The sequence below is a fragment of the Vipera ursinii genome (genome assembly GCF_947247035.1).
Source record: "Vipera ursinii genome assembly, chromosome: 2".
In the NCBI taxonomy this organism is placed as follows: Eukaryota; Metazoa; Chordata; class Lepidosauria; order Squamata; family Viperidae; genus Vipera; species Vipera ursinii.
Window position 1 is genome coordinate 168,906,256 of NC_139513.1, and position 15,078 is coordinate 168,921,333.

Here is a 15,078-nt window from a genome sequence, read left to right on the forward strand (position 1 = left end):
GATAATGCCAAATTAACTCAGCATGATACCCCTATAATACAGAAGAGGCTTGTGCATTGTGAGAAGGACAAACATTAAAGCATTTATTGAAAAAAACTAGGGATTGTAAACTTCATGGGCAATCTTGATTAAAGATAACTCACTGGATCTCAGTTAATGAAAATTAATCATTGGTTTCTGAAATACAGTATCTGGTTGGGAATTTTGTTCATTTGCTGCAAAGCATTAAACAGTCAACATCAACACATTTGAAAAAAAATACTTGAAAGATTTAATCTCACTTCATTGACTCTCAGCAGTCTGACAAAGCCAAGCCTGGACGCTTGCTGGATGATCAAATGAAATGAACTGCCAAAAAAGCAAAATCATTAGTGCTCTTCTACATGGAGACAAAGCATCCAGTGATGGCAAAAATGATCAGGAAAGAGGATTTTGATTTCCATCTGAAGTAAATGGTGAAACAGTCTTGCTATCTGTAAAAGAAGATGGACAAGAGAGAAAAAAAGCATGCCAGGTCAGAAGATCTAAGGTTGGAGAACCATCTTTCTTAGCACTTAAAGTCATACAAAATAGACATAAAGACCTCACCAACCATGGAGGTGTTCAGTGGAGAGGAACATCTTGCACAACCGAACCTCTGTTTCATTCATTGCCCAGAAAAGAAAAGATAAGAGAATATAAAGATAGAGTGAAACTGGGTTTCCATGGAAGAAAAAAAGCAAGAGGACATAGCTCTGCAGGGATCTTGTTAAGTAAACAGCTATAGGGTTGCTGAGGTTCTGTAATGTGAAATCCCCAGACCCACTGTACAACCACTAGCTCAGGGATGTCAAACTTGCAATGTCACGTGATGTGTCGCGATGTATGGTGACTTTTTTTCCATTGCCGGCAATGGGGTGGGCACAGTTTCGCTATGATGCATCTGGCCTGCAGACCGGCAGTTTGATACCCCTGCACTAGCTGAGCTCCCAACCTATGTCTTGACAGATGAAAGCATATACTGTACTGTAGCTGGGATAGGAGGGTAACCCTGAAGCAGAAATGGGAGAGTACAATAAAGACATTGTTTCAGTGAAGGCTTCTCCAACATCAAATATCAATCAGCAGAATTTTCCAGGCACATATGACCAGTAAGTAAACCGTTGGTAGAGTTCAGCCTACCAATGGTAGAGTTCAGCCTACCAATTCAGGTACCAGATGGAAGAGGTTTAGTCTAATTAGACATAGGCATGACTGTGCTCATCCTTTAGACCAGGGGCAGGGAACCTTGCCTCTTTTATGACTCGTGGACTTCAACTCCCAGAATTCTGGGAGTTGAAGTCCACGAGTTATAAAAGAGGCAAGGTTGCCTACCCCTGCTTTAGACAATGCTGTCAGTCATTTGGAAGACTAGCCATTTGGGACAATGAGGATTAGGTTAATTAGTAGGTTAGGCTTTTTTAAAGGTTGTTCTCACTTCCTCTGCTCAATCTTTCCTTTCCATTTCTTGAATGATCCAAAGAAATCACATGCCTGGAGTCCTGCAAGGCCTTCATTTCTACCAGGAAATATCCCTGTACATCAGAAATGCATTTTCAGCTGTTGGAATATCTAATTCTGGAGTATAAATCAGTACCAAGGCTCATGTAGAAGGGGGTTGGAAAAGGAGTAGGGTGGTAACTGTTACCAGGGCTTTTTTTCTCACAGAACGCTCAGAACGGAGTTCCGGCACCTTTTTTGGATAGAACCTTGTAGGGTAGGCAAGGCAGGTTGTATGACATGTGTGAGTTCCGGCACCTTTTTCTTTTACAAAAAAAGCACTGACTGTTACCATTCTCCCAACAGAACATACCTTTTCTCCCAGCATTCCTTATATAGGCCTTGAGATCAGAATCCTGATCATATCTCTATGCATCTGAGCAGAAATATCACCTTTATTAATCTGTACATAACAATATGGAGTGCTCTCTCCCCTTGAAAGCCAGCTAGATAACTGCTTCCTTGAAGGAGGGTGTCTTTCCTGCCGCCTTGAAGGAGGCGGTGGTGAGACCCCTTCTCAAGAAGCCTGCTTTGGACCCGGCTGTTTTAAACAACTATCGTCCAGTCTCCAACCTTCGCTTTCTGGCGAAGGTTGTTGAGAGTGTGGTGGCGCACCAGCTCCCTCTGTTCCTGGAGGAAACTGATTATCTGGACCCGTACCAATCGGGCTTCAGGCCCGGACACAGCACAGAGACGGCATTGGTCGCGCTGGTGAATGATCTCTGGAGGGCTAGGGACAGGGGTTGCTCCTCTGTCCTGGTCCTATTAGATCTCTCAGCGGCATTCGATACCATCGACCATGGTATCCTGCTGCGGCGTCTCAGGGGGTTGGGAGTGGGAGGCACCATTCTACGGTGGTTCTCCTCCTACCTCCAGGGCAGCTCGCAGTCGGTGTTGACAGGAGGGCAGAGATCCGCCCCGAGGTCTCTCATTTGTGGAGTTCCTCAGGGGTCGGTTCTCTTGCCCCTCCTGTTCAACATCTATATGAAGCCACTGGGCGAGATCATTCGTGGTTTTGGGGTGGGGTATCACCAGTACGCTGATGATACCCAACTTTTTCTTTCCACCCCGAACCAACCCAGTGATGCCCTCTCCGTGATGTCCCGGTGCCTGGAGGCGGTTCAGGTCTGGATGGGGAGAAACAGGCTTCGTCTCAATCCCGCCAAGACTGAGTGGCTGTGCATATCGGCATCTCGAGTTAACCAAGTTATTCCATACTTAATGATGGGGGGTGAGGTGTTACCCCCCGTTGATAGGGCTCGCAACCTGGGCGTCCTCCTGGATTCACGGCTCAATTTTGAAGACCATATAGGAGCCGTGACCAGGGGGGCTTTTGCACAAGTTCGCCTGGTGCGCCTGGTGCGCCTGGTGCGCCAGTTCGCCTGGACTGAGACGCCCTATGCACAGTTACTCATGCGCTTGTGACCTCCCGTTTGGACTACTGTAACGCTCTCTACATGGGGCTGCCCTTGAAGACCACTTGGAGGCTTCAACTGGTGCAGAATGCGGCCGCGCGAGTTGTAATGGGGGTTTCCCGATACTCCCATGTAACACCTCTTCTCCGCGAGCTGCATTGGCTTCCGGTTGCCCTCCGGGTGAAATTCAAGGTGCTGGTTATCACCTATAAAGCCCTACATGGCCTGGGTCTGGGTTATTTGAGGGAACACCTGCTGCCGGCATCAAACGCCCTTCGCCCAGTGCGCTCCCACAGGGAGGGTCTGCTCAGGGTTCCGCCGGTGAGAGATTGCCGGCGGGTGACACCCAGGGATAGGGCCTTCTCAGTGGGAGCGCCTGCCCTCTGGAACCAGCTGCCGGTGGAGCTGAGAACTGCCCCCGACCTCCGATCATTCCGCCGGGGCCTGAAGACCTGGCTCTTTGAGCTCTCGGGCCCAGGCTGAGGAGAAATTTTTAATTGGGGTTTTTAAGTGTACAGGGTCAATTTAATATTTTTTAATTTGGTTTTTAACTTTTGTATGTTGGATTTTTTAATTCCCTGTAAACCGCCCTGAGTCTTCAGGGAAAGGGCGGTATATAAATGTAACTAAATAAATAAATAAATAAATAAATTTGCGCATTATATGTGCATAGATTTTTTTATTTATTTATTCTTCAATGCTATCATTCCCTGATTCTCAGGGTAATTTACACAACATCAAACAGGATATTTACATATATTTTTACCAATAATGAAAATGGCTCTGAATATAAGAGTATGGTTCCCCAAAAGATTAGACAGAAAAAGAAGTCATCTGCCACCGTCATTCTCTTCTCAGCATATCTAAGCTGACCTTCCCAGATTAATAACGAATTATTTGCAGCAAATTCTAGCCATCTTTACAGGTGAATATCAGTAAACTATTTCAAAAGCAAATTGCCCCACACGATATATGCCAGGAGGACAGGACTTGCATTTTTCAATAATTCTACATTTATTGAATAATACATATAGCTATAATTATATAGTTTATATAATTATGCATGTTTTAAAAATTCTGAAATTGCCCTGAGTGATTCGTGGGTGAAACAGATTTTGCTTTTAAGGAAATAAAATAAGTTAAATCATTCTTCTACCATAATGGTCCAACGGGCTTCCCAAATTATTCCGTTTATAAGAATTCTTTTGTTTGTAAGAAATTCTAAGAACAGATTTTGTTTTTAAGGAAATATATTAAATAAGGCAAGACATTCTTCTGACCTTATGGGTCAATGGGCTACAAGAATTCTTCTATTCCTAAAAAAATTTCCCAGCAGCAGACCCCATTTCTCCCCACTGAGTAGACAAGTAGACAAGTAGACAAGTAGAAACAGAGATAACTACGAGTTGACTTGCTTTGAAGACAACGTTGCTTGCATAAGCCTGCAACCAATTCAGTAAACTGGAAAATTGTCTCCATATGAGACTACAGCTGGTACATTGAGAAAATGCGGGAGCTTATTAACCAGTGAGTCATGGAAATGCCTCCAAATATTTATTTCATAAATCCCTAACTCAGGGGTAGGCAACCTTGGCTCTTTTATGACTCGCGGACTTCAACTCCCAGAATTCCTGAGCCAGCATGGCTCAGCTTGGAAACTCTCTCTTTCCCCTCAGCATGGCTGGCTCAGGAGTTCTGGGAGTTGAAGTCCACGAGTCATAAAAGAGCCAAGGTTGCCTACCCCTGCCCTAACTCATTCACATTTCAAAGCTCCTTTCCCCATTATTTTTCTTTATGTATCTGCTGGCTCTTTATGGAAAATGCAGCTCCCCAGGGCTCCACACCCTTTGTGATTTGGAGTGGCCTCCATTAATGTTCCAAAAAGGCTAGAAAATCCAGAAGATGCACAAATAGGTTTCCTTGGCCATGCTGCTACAGTGACTGTGGTGGCCATGCACCTACAAGCAAAAATCTCCTATTCTTCATTCAGCTGACCTCGACCCACAAAAGTGTTACTCTGCTGATCAATTACTTCACCACTGCAATCCTCAAGAATATTGGATCATCCCAAGGCTGAAACTGGCTTCTGACATCCAAACTCTTAGACAACTCACTATGCAAAATAGACCAGTCAGGCAGCAAAGAAAGATTCTGGCAGCCCTGACTGGAAGCACGTTTCCAAGGTGAAGCCACTATGAAAAGTCAGATTGGGTTATACAGGTGGTCCTCAATTTACGACACAATTGAACCCAACATTTCTGCTGCTAAGTGAGACATTTTTAAGTGAATTTTGACCCATTTTACGACCTTTCTTGCCACAGTTGTTAAATGAATCCCTGCACTTGATAAGTTAGTAACCCATTGACTTTTCATCAGAAAATCGCAAAAGGTGATTGATCGTAGGACCCCGGGACACTGCAATCGTCATAAATATGAACTAATCGCCAAGCATCTGAATTTTGATCACCTGACCATGGGGATGCTGCAAAGTCGTAACTGTGAAAAACAGCCATAAATCACGTTTTTCAGGGCCCTTGTAACTTTGAACAGTCACTAAATGAACTGTTGTAAGTCGAGGATTACCTGTATTATGTCTCTAGATTTGGGGTAGGGAGGCAGATTGAAGAATGTTGCAAAGACATCTATGCCTCTTAGTACCCCGCCTTGTCTCCTGAAGAAAACGTTATTAACAAATATGATTTTTTTCTTATTTAACACCCAATATTATATTAAAAAGAATTGTAGATCTCAAAGCAGAAAAGAGGCTAGTAGCTAGGTAGTTAAGTTTGCTCTTTCCTTAAATAGATGGTAGGTCAATACAGTATTATAGAAACTGTATTATAGAACGATGAAAAAATATTGGTATGCAATTTATCTTATAAAGGGGCCTATTTGCCTTTGGCTAGCTGAACTGTATGAACACAGTTATTGTAATCTGGAAGCCATAGATTATGGTATAGTATTATGCGATCCATGGCTTACCAGGTTGCACAAATGCCAGTGTTGAGCAAATATGATTAAACAAACTATAATTCAATTTCTGAGCCAGGCTATTCTCTTTGGATAGCTCACAGTAGCCCAGCATGCTCTATCTCATTCAGTTACTTTTATTATATAAGACAAATAGCGTTTTTCAAACCATCATCATCTTAAGCTCCAAATGATTGATTCTGCAAACAGTTTGATCATTGAATGAGCTTCTCTCACTTGCAAGAAATAGCTCTCGGCTCAAAAATATCTTTTTTTCTCTCATTGAAACTGCACATGGATACATGAAGGGACATAGCTCCACTGGGACTTGTTTAATATTTATTTATTAGATTCATGTGCTGCCCATCTTGTTAACCCTAATACTATTGGACATGGCCAATACCTTTTTAAAAGAACCAGGTATGTCTAGGGAAGCATTATCTCAGACCTTTCATCTCTATCGTCTCTGAAATTCAAATAAGAATAACAGTTAGCAGTGGCCCATTTTAATCAAAATGAGATTTCAACAAAATTTGAACAGAACAACAGTGCCCTCTTGAGTGTCTGTGCTTTATAGTTTACTGTAACTTTAAAGCACAGACACTGTACAGAACAACACTGTACAGAACTTGACTAAAGTAAATCTTTTTTTGCTTTATTTTTTAAAACCACGTTCATCCCTTTTTCAGAAGAACATGGATTTAGAAGATTCTAAATTAATTTCTGGTTGTTCAGCTGGATTATTGGAATGGCCTTATATCTTCGTTGAACAGTCTCCACTAAAAGACAGTGTCTGTACTCAGATGCTTGTTATACAGTTAAAGGGGACGTCTTTTTGACTTCTCAGAACCATCCAGATTTAAGGCCTGAGGTGCTCTCACATTTTTGGAGTCCAACTTCCCTGCACTGCTCTCTGAAAACATTTTTAAACTCAAGTTTCTTCTCTGCCATATAATAACTGCAGGGTGTGTGACTTAGCAGTAACATACAGGGAAATTTGACTTGGATTTTAACAGAACATAAGGTAGAGATGAGCATGGTATGAAGCAGCTGCACAAGACTTTTAGATTGCAATAATAGAGCTCTCCCAGCTTGCATCCCATATATGGTAGCCCCATGATATGATCAGTTTGACCTGGGAATTTAATTTAGTATTAAGATAGAATTATTCAGAGAAGAAGTGAATCTATACACACATGCACACACTTCCTTTAAGGAAGTTTAAAGAAACTGAGTACCGTATATACTTGAGTATAAGCCGAATTTTTCAACCCACTTTTTGGGCTGAAAAATTCCACTTCGGCTTATACTCCAGTCAACAAAAAACTTACCGAGGACTTGTGCGCGGCCGAGGCTTTGGTGCTTCCGGGATTGCGCGCACCTCTCCCAAGCCACCGCCGTCCGAGACCTGCCGAAGTTTGGGGAGGTTTGGGGAGGTGCGCGCGCACCTCCCCAAACCTCCCCAAACGTCGGCAGGTCTCCGTTCCTCCTGCCGACGTTTGGGGAGGTTTGGGCGCCTCCCCAAACGTCCCCAAACGTCGGCAGGTCTCCGTTCCTCCTGCCGACGTTTGGGGAGGTTTGGGCGCCTCCCCAAACGTCCCCAAACGTCGGCAGGTCTCCGTTCCTCCTGCCGACGTTTGGGGAGGTTTGGGCGCCTCCCCAAACCTCCCCAGGTCTCCGTTCCTCCGCGCAGACCTGCCGACGTTTGGGGAGGTTTGGGCGCCTCCCCAAACGTCGGCAGGTCTGCGCGACGTTTGGGGAGGTTTGGGGAGGCGCCCAAACCTCCCCAAACGTCGGCAGGTCTGCGCGGAGGAACGGAGACCTGGGGAGGTTTGGGGAGGCGCCCAAACCTCCCCAAACGTCGACAGGAGGAACGGAGACCTGCCGACGTTTGGGGAGGTTTGGGGAGGCGCCCAAACCTCCCCAAACGTCAGCAGGTCTGCGCGGAGTAACGGAGACCTGGGGAGGTTTGGGGAGGCGCCCAAACCTCCCCAAACGTCAGCAGGTCTGCGCGGAGGAACAGAGACCTGGGGAGGTTTGGGGAGGCGCCCAAACCTCCCCAAACGTCGGCAGGAGGAACGGAGACCTGCCGACATTTGGGGAGGTGCCCAAACCTCCCCAAACATCGGCAGGTCTGCGCGGAGGAACGGAGACCTGGGGAGGTTTGGGGAGGCGCCCAAACCTCCCCAAACGTCGGCAGGAGGAACGGAGACCTGCCGACGTTTGGGGAGGTGCCCAAACCTCCCCAAACGTCAGCAGGTCTGCGCGGAGGAACGGAGACCTGGGGAGGTTTGGGGAGGCGCCCAAACCTCCCCAAACGTCGGCAGGTCTGCGCGGAGGAACGGAGACCTGGGGAGGTTTGGGGAGGCGCCCAAACCTCTCCAAACGTCGGCAGGAGGAACGGAGACCTGCCGACATTTGGGGAGGTGCCCAAACCTCCCCAAATGTCGGCAGGTCTGCGCGGAGGAACGGAGACCTGGGGAGGTTTGGGGAGGCGCCCAAACCTCCCCAAACGTTGGCAGGTCTGCGCGGAGGAACGGAGACCTGTGGAGGTTTGGGGAGGCGCCCAAACCTCCCCAAACGTCGGCAGGAGGAACGGAGACCTGCCGACGTTTGGGGAGGTTTGGGGAGGCGCCCAAACCTCCCCAAACATCGGCAGGTCTCCGTTCTTCCGCGCCCTGCCTGCCTGCTTCTTTCCGCAGCGGAAAGAAGCAGGCAGGCAGGGCGCGGAGGTCCGGAGACCTGCCGACGTTTGGGGAGGTTTGGGGAGGTGCGCGCGCACCTCCCCAAACCTCCCCAAACTTCGGCAGGTCTCCGGACGGCGGCGGCTTGGGAGAGGTGCGCGCGATCCTGGAAGCACCGAAGCCTCGGCCGCGCGCAAGTCCTCAGTAAGCTCCGGGCAGTCACTTGCTGCGCGTCTCCTGAGGGAAGGGGGGGGCGACTGGAGCGGGCGTGTTTCCTCTCCTGCTGGGCGCCGCGATTTGCCCGGGGAACACGCGGGCCCCGAATGGCAGCATGGAGCGAGGAAGCGGACAGCCAGGGCTTCCCCGAGAGCCGCGGCCACACAGGGTATTCCTGTGTATTCAGGCTTGCAAAATGGCGGATCGAGCCTCTGCTGGCGGCAGAGGCTTGCAGAACGGCGGATCGGCTTATACTCGAGTCAATAACTTTTTCCAGTTTTGGGGGGTGAAATTGGGGGTCTCGGCTTATACTCGAGTCGGCTTATACTCAAGTATATACGGGTATGTTTAAAATTAAAAGACACATTTAATGACTGTCCTCTTACAAGTGTTAATCACTGCTAACCAACCACAAACCAAGCCCAAATAAACTTAGGTGTATCGTGGGACAGACTCCCCTCCAAAATGTAAACAGCCCTTACTCTATTGACCAGGAAAACCCAGCTCTGGCCCCAGCATTGGGGGCACATTGTTAATTTGGGGACTCTGGAATGGGTGATGGGTTTATGTGACCAGTGATTTGTATTTTACTGAGCCTATTTTTTGTTTTAATGTAACTCCTTTTTTGCTGTTTGTACACTTGCCCAGAATTCTTAGATAGGTAGTTGGCCATATATAGTGGATGGATGGATGGATGGATGGATGGATGGATGGATAAAGAGGTAGAGGGGGGGTTGGCTTATCATATTATATGAGGACAACCACGTGATTTGTTAACTATTGTTTTCTGATTCAATTTATATTTCAATTTATTACTTTTTTATTTTGTTTTTATTTTTATTTATTTACTTTATTTACTTTTTTCCAAAATACTCGTTGGAAAGTCAACAAGTAAGGCTTTGATGAAGCTTTGGGAAAGCTCTTGGAATAGTGATCAGAGCATTGGATAAGAATCAGATTCAAATCTGATTGTTAAAATGAATGTTCTGCCAAAGTTTCTCTTTTTGTTTCAAATGATACCTATATTGAAAAAGGATGCCAACCTTGATGAATGGCAGAAGGGTATTAATAAATTTATTTGGGCGGGGGAAAAACCAAGAGTTAAATTTAAGATTTTACAAGATGCTAGGGAAAGAGGGGGACTCAAGGTGCCGAATTTGAAACTGTATTATGATGCGGTGGCCTTGACATGGGTTAGCGATTGGCTTAATTTAACTAATAAAAGAATACTTCACCTTGAGGGTTGGGATTTGGTATATTTGCTTTATGATAAGAAGGTGGATAGGGCTTTTAAATCTCATATTCTTAGAAGTGCCTTGTTGCGTGTCTGGAAAAAGTATTATTATCAGTTAAATTATAAAATACCGATTTGGGGAATTCCTGGACACGCGATAGAAGGTGTATCTATGGGAGTGAGTTTGGATATGTTTTCCTATAAGGAATTACTTAGATTGGAAGGGAAGGATTGGCAACTTAAATCATTAGAGGAGTTAAGACAAGATTTTTATTTATTTATTTATTTTATTCCATTTATATCCCGCCCTTCTCCGAAGACTCAGGGCGGCTTACAAGCTTAGCAGTAGCCTTCATTCTATGTATATGCCTGCTTATTAGGGCTTTCACACACACCCCAAGCGGCATTATTACAAAGTCAGCTTAATTGCCCCCAACAATCTGGGTCCTCAAGAAAACATAAGTTACTCTTTGTTTCAATATAATCAATTGAAAGCTAGGTGGAAGTTGGATCAGAAGGTTGGCATCACAATTAAAGATGAAAATTTAGTAAAACAAATTAGAGATTTAAATCGTACACATATAAAGAGGATATATAATGTTTTAATTGAATTGGACTCGGAAACGGAATTAGTTAAAGATTGTATGATAAAGTGGGCACAAAATATTCAGGAACCAATTCCGCTGGATACTTGGGAGGTAATTTGGGTTAGAAATGTTAAATTTACTCAGGCTCAAAATGAGAAAATTTTTATAAAATGTTTTATAGATGGCATCTGGATCCCAAAAAGTTTAAAGTTTCGAATCTTGCAGAAATGTCTAAGATTTCTGCTTATTTGAAGGATCATTCACAAGAAAGATATATTTCAGTTTGGAGGAGATGGATAGATTATATTCAGAATAAATATGGGACTAAAAAGTTCCATTTAGCTTATGAGTAGATTTTAGAGGGATATTGTTATTAATTTTAGTGTTAGTAATTTGTATGTATCTATGTTAAAGGGGAGTTAAAGCACATTATGAATTTGGTTAATTTTATATTATGGATAATCTTTAGTTAGAATATGATTATTATAACCATAACCCTGTATTTAGCTCTGGGAAGTGGGGGGGAAGGGGGGTGGTTTGGGGTGGGTGGGAATTGGGGATGTATTGTAAAATCTTGTTTTTGTAAAACTCTTTAATAAAAAAAAGAATCAGATTCAAATCCACACTCAGCCTTAACGCTTGCTGTAAGTTTCAACTGGTCATTTTATGTTACATTAAACTGAATATGATACGTTTAGTGTTGGCTTTATATAAAACCACCATTATGTTTTCTTGCTTGCTTTTATTTTGCTTGCTTTTATTTTGCTTGCTTTTATTTTGGTCACAGACTAGACTTGTATTATATTGTATTAATAAAATAAAATAATGGCATAGGAAAAAACTTATAAATGTACAATCTTTTAAAATTAAATTAAATTAAATTCTATAAGACATTGATAACTATGGATAACCCATAAGAAACACAAAAAATTGTAAAACATTACAGTACAACAATTTAAAACTATTCTGATTTGTGGATATAAGCCTAAGACTGCTGTAGCCCTAAGTACAAGAATTTGGTATTGATTTTTACATCCAGCCTACAATAAATAAGGTTATATAATAATGTGCTATATAAATAAAATAACTGCAAAATTTCTGTCCTGTCTATAGAGGCAGGCACTCTTAAAATTAACCTCTGGTTCCATTGTTCCAAAATATCCTTCAATATGCCCCATGTTAAAATATTTTGCTCCATTCTGTATCAATAAATCAGATTTAAATGTTGTTCTCCTTTGATTGTAATCTTGGTTCCTTTTGCTTCCCTTCAGTGTCCGGCCTTCAAAGTCTCATCCTTTCATTTTTTTTAAAGATAATTCAAAACAAAAGCATTTACCCACAAGAAGGGACATATACTTCTTCTAATTTCAAAATTTTATTTCACATTCATCAGAACCCTTAGTCTATTTTCAAAGTGTTTTCAAAGTCATATAAATTGAATGAATGAATGACCCTGTGGCTGTTCATTCCAAAACAATTTTAAAGCCTTAAACCTGTATTAAAAACTTATTTTGCTAAGCAGAACTTCCAGGGTAGAAATGGCTAACTGAAGATGGCTCCATCTCCAACAACTGTAGCAGAATGAAGAGCCAGCATTTTGACCGGCTCTATATAATCCCATTATGGACAAGGTGAGGACTTGAGATAGCCCAGTAGTGCTCCACCATGGCAGTGATCTCCAATGGGTTTTAGAGCTGTTGGAGATGAGGGAATAACCATCTTGCTGAAACCATGGTCAGCATCCTCAGAAAAGGACACAGGCTTTGTAAACTTTCTTTTCTGACCACTTTTGGATAGAACTTCTTAACTGTTTTTTTAGAATCTCTGGTTCAACAAGTTTTACAGCGCCAGGTGAACTTCAGAGAAGATTTTTGTTTTATGTAGAATTGCTGCAAACAGTAAAACATCTCTTGGTGCTGTGACTACAGTAGAATCTTTATTTAATTAGCTCCTTAAGGAGTAACTCTTTAATCAACCTCATTTGTTATTAGATTTCCTAAATGACCTACTCTCTTGAGAGACAATTATGTCAGGGGGGAAAAATCAGGAAGTTAATGAGAAAACTTTCCGAAAGAAGTTGACAAATATTTGGAATAATAGAAAACAAAGAACTTAACTAGTCTTGAGGGAGTGAAACCCAAGGGACTGGCTGCCACTAAACAGTAACAAAACAATTCTAAGAAAGGAAAGTTTTAGCATGTGAGAGGAATCTTATTCTTCTCAATAACAATTTTTGGAGAGGAGATTTTGGACAGTGTCACATGTGTAATGAAAAGTTGTAGGTAGATATCCACGAGAAGAGGCCTATTGTTTGGAAGGCTCTAACAAAAGCAGCACAACATTGCATGGGATGAGACAACCCTATGTGAGTGTCATTTTACATTTGGCCCATCATTTAAAAGTTTAGCTGAACAGGACTCCTAGTTTCAGATTTCAGATTTTGATGGTCTCCAATAACAGTTCCAGAATGTGGTTGCCAGAATCCTAATGGTCAAAAGAGAGAGTGCTAATCAATGAAAGGAAATAGTTATAATCAATGCAGCCATCTCTGCCATTAGCTTTATTACAACTGAGATTGCTGTCTAATTACTGTATTAATTTGTCTACAAAGCTGTCCTTTATTTTAACTGCATTTTTATTTCCCCTGTTCCCTCAAAAAGAAGACATGCTAAATGATAAGGTGGTTGGTTTGGCCGCAGTTCAGTGCATTTTGCAAACACATAAACAGTATATCTAAGCATAATGCTGAGTCCGATTTTACCCTTCCAGCAACTCATGGTTGTTTTTTTCCTCTTGAAGAGGTTGTACCGTATTTTCCGGCGTATAAGACGACCCGGCGTATAAGACGACCCCCTACTTTTAAGAAGTTTTTCAAGGTTTTTTGTCTTATACGCCAGAAAATACTTACATGCCCTGCCCTCCCTGTCCATCGCAGAGGAGGCGAAGGCCCGACTGGCCCCACCGGCCCTCCCGCTGCTCCCGCGCTTCTGCCGGCCACGAGGCACAGTGTTTCCCGGGCGGCAGGCAGCGCCGGAGGGCAGCCACCACCCCGCCATGGCCGGCGCCCCTCCTGCTTCCCCCCCCAGGCCTTGAACTTCTCCCATTCGGCGCAGGGCGGGGCAGCTCCGCCCACAGCCTCTTTTTCACGTGCCGCTTCCCTCTCACTGTCGGCCAAGGCGCGCTCGGCCCGGGCTCCCGGTCCCTCTTCCCGGCCAGCTTCCCACCCTGCCCCTCATGGAGCTGGACTGGGCGTGCAGCCTCTCGGTGTGGCTGCTTTTCCTGGGCAGCCTGGTGGTGTGGCTCCTGCGCTCGGACCTGTTGCTGAGCCGGCGGCTGCTGCTGCGCATGGCGCTGCTGGCCGTCCTGCAGGCGCTGGGCCGTCCTGCCACTGCCCCTCAGCGCCGCGCTCATGGCGGCTGCCTGCTGGCTCGTCTCGGCCAGCACCGCCCGGCAGAAGTGCATCCCCGCAGGGGGGAGAGAAGTGCTGGTGACAGGTGAGTCCGGCGGGCGCGAGGCCCTCCCTATTGATTGATTGGTGATTGGCCCAGCTTTGCTCCTTTCCCGCCAAAGGGGCGCCTCGCCTTATTGTCTCTGAGCTCTCTCGCCTGCTGCGCTGCTGCTCTCAGTTCCGCACTCCGAGCAAGCAATTCTTGTGGTCAGCGCGAGTCAGGCGGTGCCTCGGCGGGAGCAAAGGCTCTCCCTTCCTATGGTCAAGCGGGGTGCCTCTGGGGACCGCCTGCCCGTCCTCTCGTCGGGGACCTGACAGCTAAGCATTGGAGGTGCCAGCATGGCCAGTCCTAGAGAGAGCAACGGCGGCGGCTACAGTAGCCACCCCAGGAGCTGACGAGAGTTTGCCTTCCATCACCCGTTCACCGTCGGCCACTTAACCACGGGTCGCCATCGCCTGCCTCCATTCACCCCATGGCTCCAGCCGAGCGGGAGTCATGTTTCTGCGAAGAGGCGGCGGCCGTGGTGGCGGCAAGGGACTCGAGAAAACTTCCTGTCGCTGGGGAAGGACGACGAAGTCACCCCCGTGGCCGGCTAGTCCCGCTCCTCTCATCAGGGACCTGTCAGCCAGCATTGGAGGCGCTAGCACGGCCACTCCTAGAGAGAGCAACGGCGGCAGCTGCAGTAGCCGCCCCAGAAGCTGACGAGAGTTTGCCCTCCATCACCCATTCGCCGTCAGCCGCTTTACCACGGGTCGCCATGCCTACCTCCATTCACCCAGCGATCCCACCACCCAGCAGAAAAGAGAAAAGATCCGAAGGTTTTTTTCCGGCGTATAAGACGACCCGGCATATAAGACGACCCCCCAACTTTTGAGGTGATTTTAATGGCTTAAAAAGTCATCTTATACGCCGGAAAATACGGTACTGAGAAAGCTCATATTCTGTTTGCTTTTAAAATAAAGGAAAATAAAACCTACTTTAAGTAAAACAGATAAGTAGATGGGC